A 15101-nucleotide genomic window follows, 5' to 3' on the forward strand; every position below is an offset into this window, starting at 1 on the left:
GGAAATGGAGACAAGGCCTACTGACCTGTCACCACAGATCATGGGATTTCTCTGTCATCCACTCTTGCATATCAATCCATTCTGTGTAGCTGTAGTTATGATTTTATTATTAGTCATGATATATACTATTCTCTATAAAATAAACACAGGTGTGTGCAAGTTTGTTCTGTCTTTGTTTATATAAATACCAAAGAGGCACTCAAAGTTTCAGCCATGTTGTTGTTTGTATAAAGATGCATTGGCCGGGGACTGGAGAGACTGTTCAGTAGTTAAGAACACTGGTTTGCTCTGGCTCAATTCCCAGCCCCCACATGGTGGCTCACAGCCTTTTGTAACTCCAGTTCCAGGAGATCCAATGCCATCTTCTAACCTACACAAGCACACACACACACACACACACACACACACACACACACAGACACTTAAACATGATATACAGACAAACCAGTGAACAAAACATTCATAGAAATAATTAAATTTTAAAATATTAAGTAGATTAACTGCCATTAACTTCCCACCCAGAGGCACTGGCCACCTGGAATGTGTCCAGTGTATTAACAAAAGATCTTTTCTCTGATTATTGAACTGCCTATGTAGTTTTGGGTCAGAAGCAGAGAGGCCATCTTGGAGGGAATATTAAGGACTTACATTCAGATCTCAGAGGAAATTTGCAAAGAGCTCAGTGCCTTCCCTGACTAGCAGGAGGCAAGACCTTCCCCTTGCTGATGGCCTTTCTTCATTAAGACAAATCTTAATCCAGAGGTCTCTGACTTCACAGCCTAATGCTGCAAAATAAAGTGAATGTGTGTTACTTAAACATGTATTACTTGAAACCCCTCTGTTGTTCATACAAAATAGATTATGTTATAGTTGTATAATATCTTTTATTATGCATATATGCTACCTAGTCATAAAACTGAGTTAAAAACTGAGACAGAAAACATGTGGTCCTGCTGGAAATACCCCATGTTTCTTGTGTTCACATGGCCAGCCACTAACAGCAGAGTGTTCAATGTGTGGAGTGTGTACTTGCCTGTGTGTGCCTGCACATAGATAACAGAAGTCACCTTCAGCAGTCATCCCTCAATTTCTAGTCATCTAGTTTTTGTAACAAAATTTACTTGCTTGGGAGTCACCAATTCAGCTAAGCCATAGCAATCTTCCAATCACCACTTCCTCAGTTCTGAGATTACAAATATTGCCACCTTGTCCCAAACCCTCTCTTGTCACTTGTATTCTCAGGGCCAAACTCAGGTCTTTAGCTTCCATCCTGGCTGGATTTCTCAGGAGCAGAACAATTCTTTTTCTTCCTGCTATTACTAAGGTTCCACTGGAATTATTTCTCAACCTGCTCATGAAGCTTGTAGCCAGTTCTCTCAGTTCAGGTCCCATCTCCTTAGAAGGGAGTATAGCTGTGGCTTGGGAGATCCATTCCCCCCTGATCCCATCGATCTGTGTTACCTGTGCTCTGACTGTGTTACCTGTGAAACATTAACTGTCCACTTGGTTATGGGCCTCCTCAGAGACCCTTTGTGTCTCCTTGCCACACTAAACTCTTGCCATGAAGAACTCTTCAGCATAGAGGTCTCAACAAGACACAAGCCAGAGAGGCAGTTCATCAGCTAATTGAAAAATTGGCATAAGCAACACATCAGAAAATTGGTATGCAATGTCTTCAGAATCTTACTATCACAGGAAAGATAAAAATTCTCAACCATTTGCCAAATGTTGATGTACCACCAAGACTCTCGGGTGAAGACTGTCTGGGTTGCACATTATTTATCTTTTGCAAACTGAAAATGTATGCCTTCTCTACAACTTCCAAATTTGGTCTTTAAAAGGGAATACCACACAGTTGACTAAACTCTTTATGTTTCATGGCCCTTCTTCTATATTTCTGCAGTTATATTGCTTGTATTAAATATGCAGAGCTCCCAGGGGCTAAACTACCAACCAGAGTACACATAAATAGACCCATGGCTCCAGCTGCATACGTAGCAGAGGATGGCCTTATCTGGCATCAATGGGAAGGGAGGCCCTTAGTCCTGTGGAGGCTTGTTGCCCCCGTGTAGGGGGATGCTAGGGCAGGAAGGCAGGAGGGGGTGGATGCATGGGGGAGCACCCTCATAGAGGTATGGAGTAAGGGAGATGGGATGGAACAGGGGGTTTGCAGAGAGGAAACCAGGAAGGGTAACAACATTTCAAATGTAAATAAACAAAATAACCAATAAAAACAAATAAATATGCTCTCTCTTAACAACTCTTCTTGATATTTAGACAAGCAGCAATTCAATAGGAATGGCCCCCACAAGCAGGCTGTGAGACACAGGGACTGGCATTTATCAATTGAATAACAACTGGCCAGAGCAGAAACACAAAAATGTAGGAAGGGGGACACTGGAGAAGCCAGTGGGTTGAGCTGTAAGCATGCGAAGGCTCTTGACATCCACAGGGAACTGGACAGTCAGGTTAAAGCAGTGTAGATGAAAGGTTTCCTTGAATCTTAATGCTACATGATGTATTGCTTTTGGAGGAGGGAGCTAGGAAAAGAACACCATTTACCCCAGATAGACCAGCAATGACAGACCCAAGGAATGACTCCTCCCAAGTGTGGCCAAGTGAACCACGCGTTTACTGGGGTTACTTAGAGGAGCACAGGGGACTCAAAGGCCTCTGAAAAGGCAAATTCCCACCTAACATGGGTGGCAACCTGTGAAAGCCGCCTCTCTGAATCTTTTTCCTTACTTGTAGGCACCTCTCCTTACAGTAACCCTTGCAGTATATATATGTATATATACATATATATATATGTGTGTGTGTGTGTGTGTGTGTACATATATATATATATATGATCTTGAGGAGGACCCTGCAAATCTTCTAAATCTCAGTAGCATCCTGAACTGTTAAAATTCTCTCTGCTTGCCAAGTGTTCTGAGCCTTCCTATGCCTGGTAAGAGAGATTAATTGTTAGACTTCAGAGGAAATGGCTATACCATAATGTTGCCTTCTGCTATTGGCTCATGTATTTTTCCCTCTGGTCTTTCCTTACTGCTATAGTTTAATTGCATTCTTTTAAAGCTCTGTTTGAGAGTCACATATTAATGTAATCTGGAGAAGGGGTCTTTGGAAGTATTTAGGACTGAGTGAGATTCTGAGGGTCAGTCCTCATTATGCCCTTGGGTGTTCTATAAGAAGAATGGATTCAGAGCTAGCATACTTCTGAATCTTGACGTGTGATGTTATAGTAAATGCTGCAGGGAGTTTCACTGAATGCTGAATAGACACCCATGTCCTTGGGCTGCTCAGACTTCAGGGCCATGAGCCAAGGAAATTTCAGTTTCTGATAAACTAAAGTCTCTAAAATGGCAAAAGGAAACAAATCAATTCTCCAATTGCATGCTCGCGCCAACCATTACATGCACGGATCTCACCTAACTTCATTGCTCACTACTTTGCAAGGCCACTGTTTCACTTTTTTTTTGTCTCTGTCCCCTATCAGATGCAGGATTGTTAAGCTGTGGCCTTTCCTTTATCCCAGTATCTCATCACCAAACAAAGCAGTGGACATGCCCATGAAATTCATCTGGTGAATGAATGAGCAGCCATTCAGCTCAGTGGAGTTTAATGTTTTTGTAGACAGTATCCTTCATTCCTAGGTTGTGGGGGTGAGTTTCTCCAGCCATAGCAGCTCCTGGAATTTTAAGTCAATCACTAAAGCACAATGAGGAACTTCAGGTCCTTGGTCACTCCGGGCCACACTAAGTCTCGTGTGTTCCTGTTGGCCATGCTGAGGATCAGTGTGTCTTTCCTCTCTGCAAGGACTAAGGGGCAGCACTGATAGTCTCTCTGACTGCCTAAGGGTCTCAGGCTTCTCTAGAAGATTCTATCTGCTACTTGCAAAGATATGTTACTCTTTGATTTTAGTACCTCATCATAATGTAGCAATACAGTTTATGTCTTTGAATAACTGGATTCCGACTTCTGTTTGCAATCTTGCTGACGGATTTTATTCTATCTGTGACTCTCTGGCTCCCTGGCTCTTAGCATTGTCTTTATGGGAAGTAATTTGTCCTAAGGGCTTTGTTGATGATGGCTACTCAAGATAAAGGCTTCCCCTGCACACAGTCACAACTGCAGACACCCTATCCATGGCCATCCAGAATGCAATAACAGTTTCACAACAGATTTGTCACAATGATGCTAACACAGAGATGGCTTCAGTTTGAGAAGCTTGGTGAAATTTAACTGTTCGTGATATTTCAATAAGAACCTCAGAGGTGAGCTGTGCTTAGAAAACACTCAGATTTTAAAGACTGTTCCATGCCCAAGCTCCCTTGCTAAATCCATCCCCCCTCCATAGGAACTTGGACTTATCAGCTGGGAGTTATCCCTTTATTGCTCTAGGTCACTGTTTTCCAACATGAGGGTCATGACTCTTTTCGGGGTCCAATATCAGACATCATGCATATCAAGTATTTATGATTACAATTCATAACAGTAGCAGAATTATCATTATGAAGTAGCAATGAAAATAATTTTATGGTTGGGGCAATGCAACATGAGGAACTGTTTTAAAGGGTCACAGCATTAGGAAGGTTGAGAACCACTGTTCTTCCCATGTGGCCCTGAGCTCTCCTACCTTGTCTGACATTCACATTGACACTAAAGCCCCAGGCTTGTTTTGAAAGCCTCTAGCTGTTAGCTTCAGTGTATACAGGCTTGCTGGCCCATGAGCTTCTGGGGGATTCTCCTGTCTCTGTTCCCCATCTTCCTATAAAGGCACTGGAATTAGAGATGTGTGTTATGCATCTGGCTTTATGTGGGATCTGAACTCAAATTCTTGTGCTTTTTTCATGCCAAGCATTCTACCACTGAGCCATCTCCCCACCTTCAGGTTTCAACATTTATTAAAAAAAATAACCATTTTGTTTGTTTTCCCATTAAAATCAGGTCATATCTTACCTATTTAAAAGGGGGAAAATGACTCCCCTTTTAATGGCCCTCACTGCTGGTAGAAGAATTAACCATCAATTTGAGTGTTACACATAAAACAGCAATAAATATGATATTCATAATCCAAAATGAGCCTCATCAACCATTTCCAAAGAGCACCCCGTTTGTTTAATAGCTTTGCATTAATACATTGCTGTGAAGATAATGGCTCCAGACTGCTCAGCTAATGAACAGCTTGCCACTGGGTAGACATTCAGCTTGGAGTCATAAGCCTATTGAGAAGGTGAGAAAATGTAGGGTTTCTCCTTCAGAGCTGGAAATAAAAGTATAAATAAGTCATAAACATCCATCAGAAGGGGTGGGGGTTGCTTGTAAATTCAAACTGGATACTTCTTTCTGGATTTTCTCTAACTCTGAGATTTGTAGGTGAGAAGGTTGAATGTGGATATCTCTTCCCTGGAGGGAGACTTGTGAGCAGAGGGCAGCTGACAGCTCGGCTTTGAGATGTTCTAAGTATCTGTCTGGTCCCACTGGTTCATGGCAGTTTGTTAAATGTTCTGTTTATGTACTGTAGAACACACCAATAGCAAAGCTCCCCACAAACATCCTGGTGTATCTTTTATAAGCTTAGGAATCTTTGGGGATATGGCCAATGACAGAGTGTGGCTTTGTCTTCCAGAATTATGAAGGCTTAAGGCTGAACAGCAAGTGAGGCATCATTCCTCTGAGGATGATATGATTTTCTCTGAGTCCTCTCTCAGTCTTTTCTCCATATCTCCATGGCTTCCATAGAATTCCCCATGCATCAGTTCTGGAATGGAAACAGTAATTAGCCATGAACTAATTAATGTGCATACATTTGCCTCACAGGTTAATATCATGGAAGTATGACCTTATTCTATTTTTATTTTTTGATGCAATAGTTTTGGAGGAAGAAAATGAGTGGATTTGTAAGAGAAAAATGCAACCTATCAGCAAGCACAGACATTGAACACCAACATTAAGGAAACAGTTTACAGCACGTGTGTGTGTGTGTGTGTGTGTGTGTGTGTGTGTTTGTGTGCATCACACTGACATTTTATCAAGTAAGGCAGCAAGTATTCTTTAGTTTCCACCCTCCTGCAATATCTACACCTAAAACCTCAGCCTACTGGCTGCCTCTCTCACTTTTTGCCACTCACATTTCATCTATATTGCAGCTCCCCTGTTCCACTGCCATTACCTCCAGCCTGAATGACTACCTGGTCTTGGCCTGTGTTTTCTTATTATTTTCAGTCTAATTAAAAATGACCATACATATGTGTAGAGTGTAGAGGTGTCTGTGTGTGTGTGTGTGTGTGTGTGTGTGTGTGTGTGTGTGTGTGTGCGCCTGTCTGTCTGTCTGTCTGTCTGTCTCTCTCTCTCTCTCTTTCTCTCTCTCTCTCTCTCCCTCTCTCTTTTTCTCTCTCCCTTCCCCCCACCCCCTCTCTCTATGTATGTGCTCACTCACATATGCATGTGTGGAAGTCAGATGTGAATGTCTTCCTCAATCACTTTTTACCTTACTTTTTGAAACAGGGTCTTTCATTAAACTTCCATCTCAAAGTTTTGCCTGGACTGGTTGGTCAATAAAGTCATGGAATCTACATGCCTCCACCTCCCCAGGTCTGGAATTATGTGTATGTGCTACCTTTCCTGGCTTTTTATATGGGTTCTGCAGATCCAGACTCAGGTTCTCCAGGTCTTTAAGCTGCACAACAAGCACTTTGCCCATAATCCTAGCTCCCAAGCTCTCAGAAAGCCCTTCTACTCTATGAGTTCTAGGTATGGAACTAAGGCTTTCAGACTTGGTGATTGTTTGACCACTGAGCAATCTTGGTGGTGCCCACAGCACTTTCTTAATGTAGATTCTGGCTCATATGCTTTACCTCAAGCTTCCTTCCTCCCCAGTTTGCAGTGCCCCAGTGTATTCCCATCTACTGAGAATAAAGTTCAGACTTCCTGCGGGTCTGGAGAGCTGAAGGAGCTGACTCTCTCTCTCTCTCTCTCTCTCTCTCTCTCTCTCTCTCTCTCTCTCTCTCTCTCTCTCTCTCTCTCTCTCTCTCTCCATCTCTCAAACCCTGGCTCCTCCCGTGTATTCTACCAGCTTAGTTGCTGGGGTTCTTCTCATGTTCATTATGCTACACTGATTCCCATCAACAGTGAAGACTCCATTCAGCTACACTGCTTCCGACTGTATCCTGATGTGTAGCAGGCAGTAGTAAACACCAGGAGGTGGAGTCCAGACAGAAGAGGGAAGTCACTGGGGACCCTCTCTCCCCTCTCCTTTTCCCTCTACTTTGCTCTGTCTCCTTCTCCCTCTCATTTCTTCTCTCTCCTTCCAAGTCTTAATGCAGTGAGCAGCTTTGCTCCATTCAACACTCTTGACATTGACTCTGGGCTTCACTCAGTTCCTTAAAAGCCATAGAGCCAGAGATCAACACCACTAAAACTAAGCATAAAAGCAAGTCTCTTTTTCTGTAAGCTGATTTCCTCAGTCTTTTTTTGTCACATTTACAGGAAACTAGTTGACATTTTCCTGGGGCTCCTTGTGAAACCCTTCAGGAGGCTTAATCTTTTTCACTCTTTTCTCCTAAGCTCATTATAGTTCCTGGAGTCCACCGACACACAGACATAAAACTCCGATGGAATGAAGGGTAAGTATCTAGGGGGACTTCACACAAACAGCTATTTCATGATGGGAGCTGCCCCCTCTTGTTAAGGCCTTGGAGTCCTCTTAATTTTAATTTCTGCTGTTTATGCTGGTGTGTTTGTGTGTGTGTGTGTGTGTGTGTGTGTGTGTCTATACTGCTGACAATTTCTTAATTTTGCAGGCTGAGATATCAAACCATCAAGTTCATTTTCATGTATCACCAATATTTATTTGGGGCTGCTGTGTGCTACCAGGGATAAAATGCAAGTAAAACCTAACAATGACTGTCACTGGGGCAGTTCTGAGTCTTAGACTTTTATCTCAAGTGTGACTGGTTTGTCCTTGGAGAAGAAAAAAACTATAATGAGAAAGGTTGATGACCTCATTGACCTTGGAAAGTGTACCTTTTTTTTCTTACAGTTGGTTTCTCTAACTTTAATTTTCAACTAACACCCTCCATGCTGAGCTGCAGGCTCTTGACAAGCACAACCGTGCAATGGCAATCACAGTGATGAATCTGCTCAGGGGTTGGTCCAGCTCAGTTCTCATTGTGTTACCATCTGTTGAAGGTGGTGTTGCTCTATGGGCTCTCCTTTCTGAAGACAACACCCATGAGACTTTTGTTGGCAGTTCAGCCACCAGGAACATTAGTCCAGTGAAGGTTAAACCTGGAAGTGGCTTAGGTCATTTTTCTTCCCATTGGCTGTCTTGTTTCAGACCTACCTAATGGTCACTCACATGTTTTGTTGGGTTGGTGGCCACTGTAGGAAGGTGCCATTAAAGGAGCTCGTTAAGCACAAGCCTCAAAGAGTATGAATTACCAAATACTAGATGGTAAGGGGAGATAGTTAGACAGTGGAAGATGAGAAGTCAAATCTCTTGAAGCAAGTGATGCATGATGGGAAATCACCAATGCCCTGATTATCTTCTCATTTGTAAAAGGAAGATGCAGACTCAATAAACTTTAGAGTACATTTTGGTCATGAAAACTCTCTCCTGTGTAGGAGCTGGAAACTTAATTACAAATGCAACACACAATAAAGCAGTCTCTGATAAAAACATTTATAATTACTGTAGTGGTTTGAATTAAAATGCCTCCCCTCATAGTCCCACTGGGAGTGGAGTGGCACTATTAGAAGGTGTGACCTTGTTGGAGTGGGTGTGGCTTTGTGGGAGGAAGTGTGTCACTAGGGGATGGGCTTAGAGGTCTCAGAAGCTCAAGCCTGTCCAGTGAGTTACTGTCACTTCCTGCTGCCTCCAGGAAGTATGTAGACCTTCCAGGTGTAGAGTTCTCAGCTACCTCTCCAGCACCATGTCTGACTGCATGTCTTTCCATGCTTCCTGCCATGATGATAATGGGCTAAACCTCTGAAATATAAGCCAGCCCCAATTAAATGTTTTCTTTTATAAAAATTCCTGTGGTCCAGTGATTTTTTTTGTTGTTTTTTATTTTATTTTACTTTTTTTATTTTTTTGTTTTCTTTTGTGAGGAAGGTCATAAGGTGAAGGGTGGTGTCTTTTCACAGCAATAAAACCCTATCTAAGACAAACTGAGTAAAGATTTATTTAAAAAAATTTCTCAAGGTTCCACAGCCATAATGCAGAATGTGTTAACTGCAGCACACTCACATGTGGTGTGTGTCTGTTCCCAGAATATAACTTCCTTTTCTTTTGTTCATTTTGAATTTGCACCTCTCTTAAGTAATATTAGAAAAGAAATTCCAAAAAAAATACTTTTAGTAAGGGCAGAAAAGTGCATGTATTTTTACATTTTAGTAGATTCACACTGTGTTGCAACATCTCACCTCTGGGGTTGTTGAGCAAAACACCCATGGTACTGTATGAATAAATGTTCATGAATGTATGCCAATAAAGCTTTATTCATAAAAACAGAAAATAAACAGCATTGTACCCAAAATGCCATCACTTACAGACCACTAACTTTGTTAGAAACTATAGACAACTCTTTAAAATAAAAATTCCAAAAAAAAAAAAAAAAAATTCCACATGCTCATTTTACTGAACTTCTAAGGAACATTTTTTTACCAAGTTTTATATGTTTTAAAGATTATATTAATTACCAAGAGTTTTTAATAAATTTGTCGTACATAGTATGATAATTTGAAACATACATTCATTTGCGGAATGGCTAAATTGAGCTACATGTCATAGGTACATGCTCACATAGTGTTTTCAAGAGCACAGCACATTATTCTTTAACTCTGCTCACCAAAGCATACAACAAATCTCTCAGACACACAGCTTTTATCTAAGTGAGGCTGTAACTGACCCATCAAAAAGATCTCTAAGACACAGTTCTTATCTAAGTGAGGCTTTGCCTACCCATGGCCACCACAGCCTGTGCAAACTGCTATGCTGCACACTCTTTCTATGAGTTAACCCTTCAACCTCCTTCATCTTGCTGTTGGCAACCTCTTTCCCTCTCATTTCTGTATTGTGAATGAGATGAACATCTCGTTATGACCTTTGAATTCTGCTCAAAAACTCCTGAGAATAATTGCCAGTGGCAGAATCATCTACCATCCCTTAGCAAATCAGCACCTTCGAACAATATACTGTCTCAAGGTGCCTATGGTCAAGGTATGTGGAGTTGCATAGCAGAGCATCAGTAGGAATAAGCTTCTCTCAAAGTTCAGCTTGCTCAGGACCTACTTCTGAGTAGGTTTGGTGGTTGTACAGGGTTCAGAGGATGAGGGATGTTGTACTGTGGCCTTTTTGCCTGTGTTGTGATGGTTAGTGAGGGAGGGCCATTCTTGTTACTTAATCTTATAAGTGATATTCCAGTATGATTATCATATGTGGCTATGAGAAGGAAGCCTGGGATGTAGCTTAACTACCAGAGGAAGGACATGACATAGCTACTGGGGGACTTTCAGAAGCTGCTTGCTAGAAAGATCAATTGCTCAAGGCAGACTCAGTAGTGGTAAGGTTGGGGCTGGGTATGTAGGGGTGGGCCTAGGTATGTGTTGGGTAATGATCTGTGGTCCAGACAGATGGAACTTGGAAACATAGAAGTATCAGAGAAGCTACCGCTCACTTAATCATTTGCCTAACAATGTGTTTCTATTTGTAAACAGTAGTAAAAATGCTCAAACTAACATAAATATGCATCTATAATAAGTCACTTAGTCAAATCCTTCTCTGCAAAGACCCATACAGGGGCTGTGGAGACAGCTCAATCAGGAAAATGCTTTCCTTATAAGCATGGGCACCTGAGTTAGATCCCTAGAATCTACACATGAACCAGGGCTCTGTGATTCATATTTATGATATAATCCTAGCTCTGTGAAGGCAGCCAGAGGGATCCTTGAGACTTCCTGGTCAGCTGATATAGCCTATCAATGGCTGACAGATCCTGTGAGAGAATTTCTATCAATAAAGAAAATGGACAGTTCCTGGGAAATGACACCTAAGGTTGACCGCTAACCTCTAAACTCTTGTGAACACACATTTATGTGCACATGTGCATACAGAAACATGTATATATGTTTTAACATACAAATACAAATACACAGACATATATGGAAGAAAGAAAGAAAGAAAGAAAGAAAGAAAGAAAGAAAGAAAGAAAGAAAGTAAAAAGAGAAAAAGAAGGAAAGAAAGGCAGTCTCATTTTCATAGAGTTGATGACTCTTCTGAAGGTTTTATGTGATCCATTGCTGTGGAACCACTTACAGCAGAAAGAGCAGATCACATCTGTCTTACAAACATCCTTCCACTACCTTAGCACTATTGAGGTAACAGATTCAAAAACTCCTTTCCCATTTCTCTCATGGCAACACACAAGGCCATTGATTCATACTACTGAGCCAAGGTGGGAAAAGGTATTCTACAGAAGCCTTGTAGCCCCATTGTGAATTAAAGCTAGCCTCACACAGTTGAAGCCATGCTGGTATTTTCTTATCTTTTATTTATGAAGTCTTCTAGCATGGGATGTTGAAGTACCACTTAGAAGAAATCTTGTAACTGGTCTACCTAAAAAATTCCCGGACATAATCATTTAGGAAGGAGGTAAAGTGTCTTGGTGCCAGAGTTGACATTTTGTTTGCTGTCCAGATCTATGTGAGTCTTGAACTTGCTCTTGTATGTATTTGATTGAGTGCAAAGTTCCCATTCAATTTGAGATTCTACAAAGATCCATCTCTGGTAAGAGCAACACTAACTCATTGTTAATAGAAGTCATCATTTAGATGATTATTGTGTGCTAATGAGGGAACAATACTTATTTTTGTGAGGTCTTGAAGAAATGTGTTTTCACAGATACTGCAAGGCCCCCATTAAATCATTCAGCACTAGAAAAGGTAACTGTTCATATCTGGCTTGACCGCCTTCCAGACTCAGCTTTTGGATGGAGCCTCTGGCTCCCACATAGGCCTTCAAAGACCACAAAGACACCTTCAAAGTCTATGCTAACCCTACAGCAGCATTTCTGGCATGACCAAGGATCTACCAGGCTGGACACAAAGGTTCTTCTCTGTGGGGTAGCAGACCAAGTTGTGATTATCTTATGCCATACATGATGTTGAGTCTCTATTAGGATAAACTACTAGGGTGACATGTGTAGATACCTCAATGTTTGGTGACAGGGCCTTTCATGTTGGCAAAATGAGCGGAAAATCTTATGCCCACCAGTAGCAACTTGAGACTAAAAGATTAGACCTAGAGAGCACAGGCCAGGAGACTGAGCTTATGTTCCCACCCAGGGGAGCTAAGCACACTTCTCCTAATGTTCTAGACATTTTTTAAAGCTCACTCTGTCTCCTAAGGGCACTCCCACTCTCTCTTGAAAAACATTCAGGTCTGCCTAGATATTGAACCCTGGTCCTTTTTCTGAGTAGTCCTTTTCTTTATATCTCTTTTCCCAGGTCTTGTAGAACATTCATCTCCCAGTCTGTTCTTCCATAGTTTAGTATTTAATGAAGAACATATCTTTTTCTGTAGTCTTCTAGCATGAGGGACTGTGTCTTGTCTACATTTGATGTGTCAAACCTCAAACACAGCAGAAACTATCTATTGCTGAATTCTGAATGTATCCACTCAGTTGAAGGCTATGTTACAGTGTTTATAATGTCAGTGATGATGTCATTAAATAGTGGTGAACAGCTGTGAGAGTCCCATTAAAAAGAGGACACAGAAGAGGCTGGCATCCTGTCTGCAAGGCAGCCAGTGCTGTTATTCTTCAATGGTTGTGTGGTTAAGCACTGGGGTTTGAGATGTGGAAGGCCTGCTTATTCTGCTCTCATCTCAAAACAAACTTGAGGCACATCTAAATGCTCATCCATCTCACTCCATTGACTTCATTTGTGTTGAATTTTCTGGTTTATCTTTATTGTGCATCTCCTCTCTCTATCCTTTCTTTCTTGGTACTAATGGGGCATGGCTGAAGGGTATTAAAGGAGTTTGCTGCAGTGTTTCTCATGTGCTCCAGGAGCCTGTGCCATGCAGCCACCTCATCCAACATCCAAGGGCAAGTAGGGTTGGGCAGTGGGCAGTCCAGAGAATGGGCAACATCACTAAATGGGGGCAAGCCACACAGGTGGGTAGGCATGACAGGGACTGTGCTTGTAACTCATGCTTGTAATATTTAAGAAACTGAGAAGAGGATTGATTACTGTGAATTTAAGGCCAACTCAACCTACAGTGTTAATTCTAGGGAAATTTGAGCTATACAGAAAGAAACCACCACCACCAACAACAACAGTGACAACAAACAAAACTAAGACAATGGAAGGAAGGGAGGGAATGGAGAACAGAAAAGAAAGGAGAAAGAAAGTAGAAAGGTAAGGGGAAGGAAAGAAGGAATAAATAGAGGTTGTGGAGGGCTAAGAGGAAGGGAAGGGGAAGAGAGGGGAAAGATGGACAGGAAGAATAGAAGAGAAGGAAAGAGGATCAAAAAGGGAGAAGAGGAGAGTAAGAAAAAAGAAAGAAAGGAGGGAAGAAAAAAGAAAGAAAGAGAAAAAGAAAAGAAGAGAGAGAGAAAGGAAGGAAGGAAAGAAGGAAGGAAGGAGGGAAGGAAGAATAAAGGATGGAAGGAAGGAAAGAAAACAGGAGATTTAGGGTCATAGTTTCAGCTGGCAATTCTACCACCTGATGGACAAGTCATTTGTTCTCAGCTCAGGTTTGCTAACCTCTGGTAGCCTTGAGAATGGGCAGTTGTTGTTACTTAGATCAGAGATAGGAATTCCTGAAATCTATGCTGCTAGTGGCTTTTGGAGCTATTCAGCTGGTGAAATGCAGCCTCTGCCAAAGGAAGACTGTAGCCAGTCCCATCCTTGCTCACTTGGGGATACATGTTGTGGCTGGACCAGGAGCCCCTTCACAAATACAGGAAGCCTTGACCTCTCTGGCTCCCCAACCATGTTCAGCAGCATTACATAGTGTTTTGTTTGAATTTACCCATGTCTGATGAGGAAAAAGCTTGGAGTCAGAGTATAGGCAAAGCTTTAGGAGGATTTTATGGTGAACTCAGGTGCTAGGGACATAGAGTCCCTATTATAAGGAGGCAGCCTTATTCCTGGCACCAGAGCCTGTGGGATGAGAACACATCAGAAAGGCTAAGTCCCCGTGGATCCTACTGCTCCATGGAGCAGATGAACCTGTGGGCTTCATTGGAGCACTATTTAAAAGCAAGATCACATGCTTGGTAATCCAGTTACATGAAAATGCCCTAGGCTCATTTTTAGAAGGATTTTCTTTGCCTTTATCCTGTATTAGGCATATACTCTTTGTCTCCAAGAACATTGGAATCCATTTTAACTATAATGAATTTAAATACTGATATTTAAAGGAGAAATTTCCTATCCAATTTAACATAAAAATAATAAAAACGTTTCTGTCATACCATAAAGCAGAGCATCACCTGTGACCTCCTAGTAGCAAAGAGCCAATTATTGAGTTTGAGAATTTCATCAATGAAAGCACCTCAGACAGGAGAGAGTATGGGTTTTATACTTTATAGGGAAAGGTCTTTTGCTAAAAGAAACACCTCACCCCAGAAGTGTTGCAGGTGTGGCTGCGATGTCACCTGTGCATCAACAGGTGGCAGAGGAGAGAGGCTATGTCTATGCTCAGTGTTCTGACCTATGAACATGATTAGTAGCCTAACATTCCCTGAAAAAAATAAGCCTGAAGGGACCATAAATTCTGTGCCAGGCTGGTCCAGACAGACAAGCTCCCAGGATGGGAAGCAAGATGGAGTCTAGAAGAACCTCACCTGGGACTGTGAGCACTAGGAGTGACCCCAAGACAAACAACCCTTGCAGTGTGCTACTCAGGCAGTCTGAGTAAAGAGTGAACCCAAAATGACCACCAGACCAGTGACATGGTACCTGGACAGGGAGATAGCTTGAGATGATTACCAGTCTAGTGCTACACAGGTATGAAGGACAGGCCATGCCCAATATGACCCCTGCCTGATATCATACTGCTTGAACTACTACTGAGGCTCTTCCTGAGA

General features: G+C 41.9%; 1 pseudogene; it reads left to right on the top strand.

Moving 5' to 3' along the window:
- Positions 1 to 14630: 14630 nt before the first annotated feature.
- LOC116081347 lies at positions 14631 to 14753 on the top strand (annotated as a pseudogene).
- The last annotated feature ends 348 nt before the right edge of the window (positions 14754 to 15101 follow it).

This window comes from Mastomys coucha, unplaced genomic scaffold, assembly GCF_008632895.1.
Source record: "Mastomys coucha isolate ucsf_1 unplaced genomic scaffold, UCSF_Mcou_1 pScaffold6, whole genome shotgun sequence".
NCBI lineage: Eukaryota > Metazoa > Chordata > Mammalia > Rodentia > Muridae > Mastomys > Mastomys coucha.